The sequence below is a fragment of the Brassica rapa genome, chromosome A04 (assembly GCF_000309985.2).
Source record: "Brassica rapa cultivar Chiifu-401-42 chromosome A04, CAAS_Brap_v3.01, whole genome shotgun sequence".
NCBI lineage: Eukaryota > Viridiplantae > Streptophyta > Magnoliopsida > Brassicales > Brassicaceae > Brassica > Brassica rapa.
The window spans coordinates 9,035,734-9,047,745 of NC_024798.2; the positions used below are offsets into that span (position 1 = coordinate 9,035,734).

The 12,012-nt window shown below is 42.1% G+C and overlaps 1 long non-coding RNA gene across 1 annotated transcript; it reads left to right on the top strand.

Moving 5' to 3' along the window:
• The first annotated feature begins 6,057 nt into the window (after positions 1 to 6,057).
• Positions 6,058 to 11,783, top strand: LOC117133615. The gene is made up of 2 exons (XR_004457549.1): positions 6,058 to 6,282; positions 6,315 to 11,783. It is a non-coding gene; the product is annotated as an uncharacterized LOC117133615 (long non-coding RNA).
• Positions 11,784 to 12,012: the final 229 nt, after the last annotated feature.

Below are 12,012 nucleotides of genomic sequence, written 5' to 3' on the forward strand. Positions count from 1 at the left end.
TCATGGAGTGATCCGAGGAAACAACTGTAAGGATCAAGATGAGATCCATGCGTTCTGAAAAGATTAAGTTCCTAGTACTCGGAGTTAGGCCATGCTAAGGAACACTGGAGTGCGAGAAACAAACAGTCAAGTCAGGATTGGATTGAGACTGATTGGAACTGAGTTCCGGAAGGACTAAAGTTAAGTCAATAAGTGACTGTGATCGGTTAAGGTTTAAGCTGGAAAAACTTAACTAAGATAGTGAGATAATACTTCGAGAATTGAGATAAAATGGTCAGCACTGTTGAGAGTCTAGCGTTCTCACCAAAGTGTGTGCCCAAACACCAAGAGATTGCTTGGAAGTAAGAACTACTATGCTTAGTGAGTTGGTACACTGAATCGAGTAAAGAGACCGGATCAAATAATTAATATCTGAGATGAAATCCAAGTGTGATTGTGATCAAGAAGTCTGGAACACAGTAATGGTCGAGGGACCGAAAGCCTGAGAATTGGGTTAAGGCATGAGTGTTGTGTGTTGGGATTCATTCCAAGTGGGGGAGACTGTTCTGATTGGATAGAATAAAGTTCTTTTAACTGCTGAATTCGAGGACGAATTCATTCCAAGTGGAGGAGACTTGTAACATCCCCATCCCGCAGTCTGAACTGGATCAGTCCAAGGTCGGACTGATCAGACGGGACAGACATCTTGGACATGTCAACTGGATAGTACTGGTCAGATTAAGACGATACTGTCTGTCCAAACATAGAAGTTGAGCTTGTCGGACTAAGCTGGACAGATTCAGACAAAACATCTGGACTTATCATCCGAGATCAGTAGTCAATGTGTGGACTGACTGGTATATGTTTTGACGGGAACATATACTCAGCTGAACATGAACGGATTAATCAAGGAAAATGGCTGGAACGGTTACTAAGCAGTTCCAGAACAGTTACTAGAGTGGTTACCGAACAGTTTACCAGGCCGGTTACAGGAGCAGTTCCAGAGCAGATCCTGGTCGCATAACCGACTGGGACGGTTGAGCCATAAACCGCTAAGGCGGTTAAAAAGCAGTTGGAACTGCAGGGAATTACGGAAAACCGTCAAGGCAGTTGGCCGAGGGAGAAACCGTCTAGGACGGTTACAGACTGGAAGGGACGCGCGTGGCGGTTATGGAATTGACGGTTGGGAAAGAAACCGTCCAAAACATTCCTTTTATGGAGATTTTCGGGGAACAAGGACGGTTACTCTTTTTTCCACACAGGTTCTGGACAGGGAGGAGAGTAAACAAAGAAAGAGACCGAGAGAGATCAATCCTGATGGGAAAGGAGAGAGTTGGCCGGAGGGCCGATCGGAGTCTCAGTTGGACACCGCAGGTCTGTCTGTTCACAACGACTTTGTCTGATCAGAACGTTGATCAGATCGTGTACTGATGATACTGGAGGGAGGGAACGGAGGGAAAGGAACCGAGAGAGAGACAGACAGATCCAAACAGAGATATTAGGCCAGACGACCGTTCAAGCCTCTGTGGTGGACGCGGGTCCTCCTTTTTCTGATGCGACTGGTTCTGATCCCTACACGAATGGATCGCGACTAGGATGTCGAACGATGGTACCAGAGAGCGATGGCTTAATCATGCGGATTCTGCCTGATGGTCGGCGAGTCCTGACGCGGCTGATTCGGCGGGTTCTGCGGACTGCTTGATGGTTTCTGATGGAAGGCGTCTGTACTGATGATGCGGATCAGAGGGCAAGAGTTATCTGAGGAGGTTAACGGATGTATAGTGCTGGAACATGATACTGGCGGTTAGAACTCGGATCGAGTCCCAGCGTTCTGTACCGGCCATGGTATAGAACCGAGTGTTGATGGATCAGTCATGACTGGACCGATACTTGTATTGGATGATGGCCGTGGGGAGTACTGACAGGATCGAGGGCTGGAGGGCCGAGTGTGTGCTGACTGATCCGGCGGTGATCAGTGACTGGTTCTGGGGCGCTAAGCATGGCTCGCGTACTGTCTGTTCTGGATGGCTGGTTGGCTGAGTGACTAAGGAACAAGGGGATTCGGTTACGTATCTGATCATGCTGACTGGATAAGACGGATGGGAAGCAGTAACACAGAAAGGAAGAAGTATATGGATGGATTATCATATAACAAAGCACCGAGGCAGTAAGGTACATGTTTAATATGATGCGATTACTAGTAGACTGCTAAGTTGCTGGAATAGACTTAGCGAACCGTGTGTACTGAACTGAACCTCTTAGAGGAAAGCTGGTTAAAAATAGTAAGTAAAGGGAATATTTCGTAAAGGGCCAGTTTGGGTCGGGACAAGCGAACTGAGGACAAACCGGCGGTAAGGGAAACCGGGTCGGGGCCTTTCACTAATCCCTCATGACTATTTGAACCCTAAATCTAACAGGGGATCTATTCAAGCATGATAGTTGTCACATAAAATCATAGAAATAATAGATGAAATAGCAATAGATATAAAAACCAAAGGAGTTCCAGGAGGACGCTGAAGGAGTTCCTCCCTTCTCTTCTAACCTAAGAGAAACAATAGAATAAAGCTTAGTCGTCAACAATGGTTTAAAAATAACATAAATAGGATTTTAGGTCGTCCATAGGTATTCTGGTAATTTGTGGTTGCTTCTGGGCTTAATTCAGTCTTAAAATATACTCGGCCCGTGTCCTGGAATCACCGTCTATCGAGACCAAGGGTACACCGTTGATAGACGTTCCTTCATCTCCTCGGCAGCTCTCTTCGCGAGGCAGACTGACCACGCTTCAGTAAAACATGCACAACTTCTGATCTAACCGTTGGAGTGACTACAAACCGGTAGCATTGGAAAGTTAACTCAAATCTCTATCTTTTATCACAATATATCAGCTCAATCAAACCATGGGAAGGTCTCCATTGTATCTAAACATCTGACACATCTGTTCAGCTCAACACTTCAAAATGCTCCAAAATCACCATATTTCTCCAAAACGTGATCTCACTCGAATTATCCTAAGGATGAATTACTCTCTCAAATAAGAGGTTCAGTTGTAGTACTTAGGGATCGAATTCTCAGGGAGCTAGGGAACCTAATAAATCTAATTAAGTTAATTAAGCTAGGTTGATTTTGATTAAATGTAAAAGACAGGTTTTTGAGCAAGTTAATTGCTCGATTGATTGATTTGGGGTTTTGGTACTTAGATGAAAGTAGCTAGACTTAGGGTTTTTATTCAGGTAATCAGGATTATAATCCTACAGATGTCTAATAAGTTGTATGCATGATATTATAGAGCTCAACACTTAATAAAAAACCTTTAGGCTCTCGCTTTCTAGGTTTATCTATTGACCAGTGTTGGAGTCGAAAACGGTTACGACGAAGTTAATATCCAAACCTCCGCAAAAAAAGTGTGAATCTCTACAAATTATGTCGCGACACATGATCTCGAGATAAAACCTTGTTCGAGTTCCGGTTAGATCAAACACAAGCTGTCCCATGGTAACAGAAACGTATCAAAACCAGCCACGGATAGGTTAGAGTGTGACGATCGGAACACGGACAAGCCAAGCTCAGTCACTACGCAACGACCGAACATGCACACTACCCGGTCGCTACGTAGCGACCGAGCGTGCGTTGCGTTCGGTCGCTACGTAGCGACCGAGCGTGCGTTCCGTTCGGTCGCTACGTAGTGACTGAGCTCTTCCGAAACGTCGATACGACACGAATCCATGCATTCTCATCTACCCTTTAATGCTATCTCCCGAAGTCCATAGCGAACCCATTTCATGTTTCTCGTCATTTCAAGTCATCAATCGAAGTTTACGATAAAAACCACAGAAAGTTCGTTTTTATCAAAAAAAGTCATAATAAACGTTTCGAGTTATAAAACGGCCCAAAGAGATCTAAGGCATGATGCGAAGCCCACTTACCAAAAGCCCGTAAATCGTATGACCGTTTATGCTTGTTCGCAAGGAAAGATAAATGTCAAGTTTCAGCGGATAAATACGAAGTTTTGGAAGATAATTACGAAGATCGGGAAAAACAGAATATCTCAATTTTTATGCTATGACGGCTTAAGGGCAGAAGGAAAAAAGCGTAAACCGACCTAGGAGAGGACTTTCACAACAAACTTAGCACTTAGAGTGATTTTAGGAGATTTTCCGTTTTTGTTATTCGAGCTGCGACTCAATTAGGGTTTTGCCGTCTTAGGGTTTTTAGAACTAGGAATCTCGCCGACAGCCCTCGTAGCCCGGGCACTTACCTAGTTGTAAACGCTCAAACGCAGATTCGGAATAAGAACTATCTTGCTCTCTTTTTCGATTTCTTATTTATTATTGTTCTCGTTTCGTGTTCTGATTGCTTGGCGTGTGGTATTAGCATATATCCAGGACCTCTAGGAAACTAGGGTTATCCTACTTTCCTTATTTAAACGGAAATCAGCAGTGCAAATTTCGGTTCCCACAACCAGTGTCGATCGATTATTCTATATGAATATCGATCGATACACTTGTTAAAATGTCGACCGATTATTCTATTGGAATATCGATCGACGCTTTTGGTCAAGCGTTAATGTGCGGGTTTAATGTTATCTCTAAGCTTCCTAGATCAGCTCTCGCCTTACTCTAGCAATCCAACTCAGTTAGGATGAATTCAGTGTGAGATGCAGCTATCGCTTCTGTCTACAACTCCTAGGGCAAGTTCAAGGTAGCTAATCTAGAAGCAGACATTAATGACAATCCTAAAGATGAATATCACAACTTAGCAATCTATAGTTGGGGCTAATCCCTCATAACCTATTTAAACCTAAATCTAACAAAGAGAACTACTCAGACATGGCTAAGCAATTCATAACATCAATAGGTATAAAAAATGCATAGATAAATAGATAAATATCAATGGAGTTCCAATCACAAATCCCTTTGGATCTTCTCTCCAATCTATTAAAAATCCTAGAAAACCTTTATTTGTGAAAATAGTAAAACAAGAAAGCACACTTTGCCTCTAACATGTTAGCAAAGCTTATATAATTAGGTTAAAACTCGTCAGGGGTAATCTTGTAAATTGATGATGACTTGGACTCAAAGTCAGCTGAGACCAAACAGGCTTTCTGCACACTTCACTGTCGATCAATGTCAAGATGTGAACATCGATCGATTATTCCATTTCGATGTAGACCGATGGTCGTGCTCGATGATCATCTCAGGTGCTTACTCCAAATATCTCTAAAATACTCCAAAATCATCACTTTCTTCCAAATCACTTCTGATCTTATAAATATACTAAATAGACTCTATAATATAATAAATAGTAGTTGAAACACTTATAAACCATGGGCAAAATAGGTCAAATCCATGGTCTATCAAAACGTACATGAACCTGAAAACACTCTAAAAAAACTCCAAATCGTACTAAATATATCTTAAAGCACCTATATACCATGACTAAAAGTAGGTAAAATTCATAGTATATCAACTCCTCCAAACTTACTCCACAAGCAAAAGAACAGAGTGGTCTCTCTTAAAGAGGTTTAAAAACAGTAGGGACTCATACAATTTAAGAACTTATATCATCACATCTACAGTACTGCAAACCACATCAAATCAATCTCAACTTTAGAGATACTTTATATGAAATATCTTAGCTTAGCAACCAAATCCATATCAGCCACAACTTAACTAAACTCCTCTACTGACCTCATTTCATACATATAAGTTAAAGGTGTAAGCTTTACCTTGAGAGTATCGATCACTGGACATATTGACTCTTACTCAAGCAAGTATCTGAACACACATGTAGTCTTATATAGTTCATTTCCTCCCTCTCTTTTCACTTCTTCTCAGTCAATGTCTTCCTTTTTTTAAGGGTGTCATTTGATTTTTTTAATTGACAGAGATATTTGGACATGCTTCCATGAATCAAACTCTAATGGCTTTAGCCAACAGATTCTGTCACTTCTTCTTGACATTTATTTCTTTCTAGAATTTTTATGAATCAAGCTTTAATGGTTGTAGCAACCAAATCATGTTATAATCCTTTTTAAAACTGAAGGGGAGAGGAGAGAGAGAACTAGCGACACACAGACTTTTACCTTCCACATTTGCAGGAGAAATCTGATCCAATGTATACCAAGCCCCAAGACAAGCAGATTGAGCTCAATTAGGTTGGATGTAAGCTTTGGTTCCTTCGAACAGTATCAGTAAGTGTAGATAATTGGCTGGTGATCCGCTTTAGCATCTCTAGTACACTCTGCAGTCGTTAAATCTAAGAATTATGCTAGAGAGTGGTTAGATAATACGTAAAATTGAAGAAGTTCATTGTCCCCTTAAGTAAAATTGAAGAAGTTCATTGTCCCCTTCTTGACTCGATTAAAAAAAATTAAAAACTTTTTATAAGACTCATAAATAAACTCATATCAGTAAACCTCCCCCCACACTTAAATAACAGTGTCACCAGTGTTTATTCAGTCGAAGTTTGGTGAGAGCATAAATCATAAGTACAAAATTTAACAAGGAAAAACGATATACCAGCTCGCTGATGTCAATGTCAATCGACACAGTGAAGTGCCTATCGATCGGTGCTGGTCCGGTACTGTCGAACGATGTCGACCTGGTCTCACTGGTCGATGGGCTCGACAATCGTCTCCTTGGATCTTTTTTTCCAAACTCAAAGTAAAACATTATACTAGTAGAACCTCCCCATACTTAAACAACAATGTCCCTGGTCTTATATAGTCTAAGCCTGGTGGGAAAATAAACCATAAGTACTAAATTTAACAAGGTTTCGCGAGTATACATGCCGTTGATGTGAGCATCAATCAACACAGAGTTAAGTGGTCATCGATACATGTGATGTTCCGTCGATCGATATTGGTCAGTTGTCGGTCGATGCAAGTGCAGAACTCATGAACGTTGGATCTTTTTTTCTGATGAACAGTACCTCTGCTACAGTGTCGATCGATGCTGCTACAGTGGTATCGCTCGGGGCAGCTACAGTATCGTTGCTAGGAGCTCCTACAGTGTCGTCGCTAGGCGCTGCTACAGTGTCGTCGTCACTGTTCATTTTTTTACCTGCATAAAATTTAAAAACGAAAATCGGTAAAAATTTAAACTAAGCTTTAAAAAAATTATCTAATAGTGGGTTATCTCTCACTCAGCGCTTATTTTCAGTCATTAGCTTGACTTCTGGAAATCTGAATCAGCCCGGATGAGAGTGAGAACTTGCTCCAAACCAAGTCTTAATGTCTTATTTCTGAAGTTTCATCATACTTTTTGTGAGTGCTTCCATAGACTCTTCTCCTTTGTTTATCATCTCATCAATAAGGAGTGCTCGAAACTTTGCAAATTGATGTAAGAAGCATCTGATGCGCACTCTAGATTTCATGACACCAACTGAGAAGTGAAGAATCAATGATAACTGAGTATCGCCCTTGATCATTTTTCTCTTGTTCTGATTCATCATCTTCTTTCCCCCAAACTTGTCTGATCGCGTGGTGGTGTCTCCATCAAAAATATTTTGACACACTTCAAACTTTTTCTGCTCTGATACGCGGCCGATGGCGATCGATGGTATCTGGTCAGTGTCGATGGATGCTGCTTTTGCTGGGCCTTTATCGACTTCACCTCTACATCTCAAATCTCTCTAAGAAGCTACTGCATACATATCATCAGAAAATACCCCATTGTAGGAACCACAAACTTCACATGGTCATGCATCCTTTTCACTCTTTTGTTAATCCCAGTAGCTTCTTCTGTGCATATAGGTGATCTCAGATGTTCATGGACAACAAGGTTTAAAGCCTCATACTTGTGCATTTTATCCTCAGTGAATTCCATCTCAACTATGAAACATGGCGGTTCGTCCAGCAATGGGCATTGATCGATATCAGGTGGGTGATGTCGATCGGTATCAGGTTGGTGGTGTCGATAGATGTGGAGTTGGCGGTTTCGATCGATGCTAGCCTTTGGTGAAGTTTTCAAATATTTTCTTGAAGTGTGCTGATTGTCATCAAGCTTTAACTCCGAGTCCTGACACAAATTCTCAGGTTGTGCTTCATCCAATCCCTTCAAGAAAACCTCTAGCTCGAAGAAATCTTCCATCGTGATCTCTTTATTAATATCCCAATCTTTAAGCTTTTCTCCATCCTCTAGTTCCAAAAATTCTTATAGCTCCAAGAAATCTTCCATGGTGATCTCTTTGGCTACATCCAAGGCAAGATAACAACTAGCTTCACATGAGTTTTCTAATGTTGAGTCTACAATGTCCTGAGGACAACTCTAACTATCAGGGATTTCAATAGGTGTCAATCGGCAACAAGAGTTTTTGTCGATCGATGCTAAGATGGTGTGTCGTTCGTTTCTAAGGTCGTACCATCGATCGACGTTGAGGTCGTACCGTCGATCGACGTTGAGGTCGTACCGTCGATCGACGTTGAGGTCGTACCGTCGATCGACGTTGAGGTCGTACCGTTGGTCGACTTTGTCGACGTTGAGGTCGTACCGCTTGTCGATGTTGAGGTCGTATCGTTTGCCGACGTTGTGGTCGTATTGTTGATCAATGTTGATGTCGTATTGTTGAGGTCGAGTCTTGAGTACCAACTTCCTCTATTCTGCTCGTTCTCCAGATCCATGATATCCATCTCTTTTTGCCATGTTGGAGTCGTCAATCTTTTATCTCAGCATAGATTCCATATCTATCTCTAGATTTGTTGCAGCATCATAGAGAAAGTTGTTGAGGAAGGCGTTTGCTATGTCGTTCCAGACAGTGAGAGATTCTGGTGGTAGCTTCTTGAAACAATTAGTTGCATCTACAGCAAGGGTGTATGGAAGAGTTTGCAGAAGTGGTGGTCTTCAGGGACTTCATTGAAGATAAACGATACCAATTCCTCAAACATGTTAATATGATCCATTGATTGTTCATGAGGAAAACCATGAAAGGGACGCTGATACATAAGAGTAATGTAGTTAGGTTTTTAGCTCAAAGTCATCCTCTCAATAACACTTGGTATGAGTACCTCGACCATCTGTGTCTCCCCGGAAGTGGTGTCGTTTTTCACCGGATGAACAGTGTCTGGATGAACAGTGTTGGGATGAACAGGGCAACGAGGTACAGTGTCTTTGTGAACAGCATCGATCGATGCAGGATGAACAATGTCGATCTGCAAAGGATGAATAGTATCGATCGACGCGGGATTAACAGTGTCGAGATGAACAGTACATCGATGAACAATGCTGGGACGAACAGTACCGAGTGAACAGTCTTGTCCGACCCATGATGAATAATGTCATTCGATACTTGGTTCACATTGTCGATGCTACTTAGAGGGTGTCGATCGATGTTTTCCTCGTCGACTTACGAGTCGTGTGTGAACCAGCAGGCTTCTTCTTTCAATAATCCAAAAATCTTCTCCTCATTAATTCCTGGTACACCTTGAAACAGAAGAAAAAAAATTATGAGTTTTTCGAACAGAAGAAACTTTTGCTGGTTCAGAGACTTCGCTTTCTTCTTACGCTTACTGCTCCAGATGAGTCGAGCTGGAAGGAAGGAGTTGAGCTGGCAACTGCCTTACGCTAACTGCTCCGGATGAACTGAACATCATCATCGTCTCCCCCACCAGAGAGGGTAGCTTTAGGAGCTGCCATCGCTTCTTCTCCTATGGTTCCCGACATGCTACCTAAAGAGCAGTCCAATCACATATCAAAAACTGTTTGGAATAAGAAAGAAAGAGCCAGAAACTTACCCCAATTACTGCAGCTTTCCAAGACTTCTTTGCTCACAAGGAAGGGAATTTGACGACGCTCAACCGGAATCCCCAAGACTTTTTCAATCGTTTTCTTTCCCACAGTCAAACAAGATACGTCTGCCAAAACAAAGAAAAAGCATGCTCAGAATCATATCAAAAGGAGTTTAAAAAACCACGACTCCTAAAACCTACCAGCTAAGTGCCAAATAGATGAGAACCCGGGGAGAGTCATAAAAGCGAACTTCTTAGCCCATCCATTCTCAAAAACCGGGTGGTGCCTCCGATCCTTCTTTGGGATTTCAAAGATAGGAGGAAGACGACAGCGAGGATGAAGGTGGAATCTGCCTTCTCCGCCATGCATTGGAGCAATGAAGTAGGAATATAAAACTTCCTCGATTCCTAAGACTAAACCCTCAAGCTCACTGAGATTTTGAAGGGTTATTAAAGATCTCCAAATCGGAGGATTGAGCTGGCCTGGAGAGATGTCAAACCATTCAGATATCTTCGCTATCAGCGACGGAACTCAATCTCTGAAGCCCGATTCGAGGAAACCCTCATATACAGGGACCTCGTCTATTTCGAAGTCCATAGCCCTATTAAAAGGTCCGGGAACACAAATGGAGAGGCAGTTAGGAATTTTGGGGGGTGACTGGTTGGGCTGTAGGAAATGACTTTAACTTTAATTTTCATCTACAACTTTAAATACTACCAATCATGCTTTATCTTAGTTTTTAAAGCTACAACCAAAAAACTAAAGCTACAGAAAAAACACACAAAAAATAGTTATAAAAATTTTATTTTCTAAAACTCCATCTTTTTAACTGTAGAAAATTTTAAAGGTACATCCCTTAAAGCTAAATCAAAAAATTCTACAACCTAAATTCTAAAGTTAATTTTCTACAGTTATACCCCAACCAATCACCCCCTTTGTATTTCTCTCTCCACCCCTCGCCTTCATCTACTCCTATCATCGAGACATGTCCAATCGGTAAAGGCTCATTCTCCTCCTCTACGACTGGTTGAGGGCTCCCCGTCTCTATGGCCATGATAGGATTTGAAATCTCCACTTCCACCGTCAGATCTAAGGAGAGGGAAGAAAAATCTACGGATCCAAGAGGCTCGCTTTCGCTTTTGTTTTTCGATTTCACTCTACTACTTATGGTGGACGGATCTACAGAGGGGCTAGGTATATTCTTCATCCTAAGACTCGAAGGACAGAACAAAGACTAAGAGGAGAATTCGGAAGAACGTGGCTTAAAACCCTAGAAAAAACGAAGAAAGGAAGACGATTACCTGCTTAAAATAAATGAACGGGTTCGAGATTGGGATGTGGCGAACTAGGATCAGAAGATCTTCGAGAATTAAGGAAAGAAGTAAGAAGATTTGGAGAGATGAGAAGAGGAAGGGAAAGTGAAAACCCTAAAGAGATTTCACGCGCCTCGGGTAAATCATCATGCGAGGGAATGAATTCCAACGCAGTCTCTTTCCTTTGTCGGGTGAAGACTTCATGGAAAATGAAACGTCTCTTAAAAATAGAAAACCCTGACTCCTTCTCCAGGCTCCTACATTAGGCCCAAGGATCCAATCATCCAAATAGAAGACATGCAAGGAAGTCCTTGCCAGCGGATCTTCTATTACATCAAGAAGTGCGATTAACGATCCGATCCTGACCAAGTCTCATCATCAAAAAGAACACAAGGTTTCGGGTTATGAGCCCTGTGCATTAAACATGTCATCCGAAGAAATGCAAGATCAAGGTCCAGAACCCTGCGAAGTCATCTTCCAATAGTTCCAACACCTTCTAGGACCCGGCCTACCTAGGGGAACCCGACTTTCTTCCAGGTTCCAAAACGGTCCAGGCCTAAAACGGAACCTGGAAAAAGAACTATTGGAGCAATGTCCTGCCTAAAGAAAGCCTACTGAGATAGGGTAGCTCCGGCTACTCAAGTGTACAAGTTATCCCCCGAATTCAACGACGAACTCGAGGAATATGAGACAAACTATTGGAGAAAAATACTCCGGTATGATTATTCTCCAGGCCTCGGGCAGGACGCTGGCCTCCAGGTTCCTGCGAAACGAGAACCTGGTTCCGACCCCTGCTTCCAAGTCTGCCTCCGGGTAAAATGAAGGTTTCTACTTAGGACGATTCTTCCATATTTTCGAATATGGAAGAGTTTAACCTATCCAACCGACCTCTCCATGAATATATAAGGAGAGCCCATAGCCTAGAACAAGGGATCAATTTTCAGAGACTAAGAGATTAGAGTTAGTCAGCTAGAACTAAGGTTTATACACCAAAA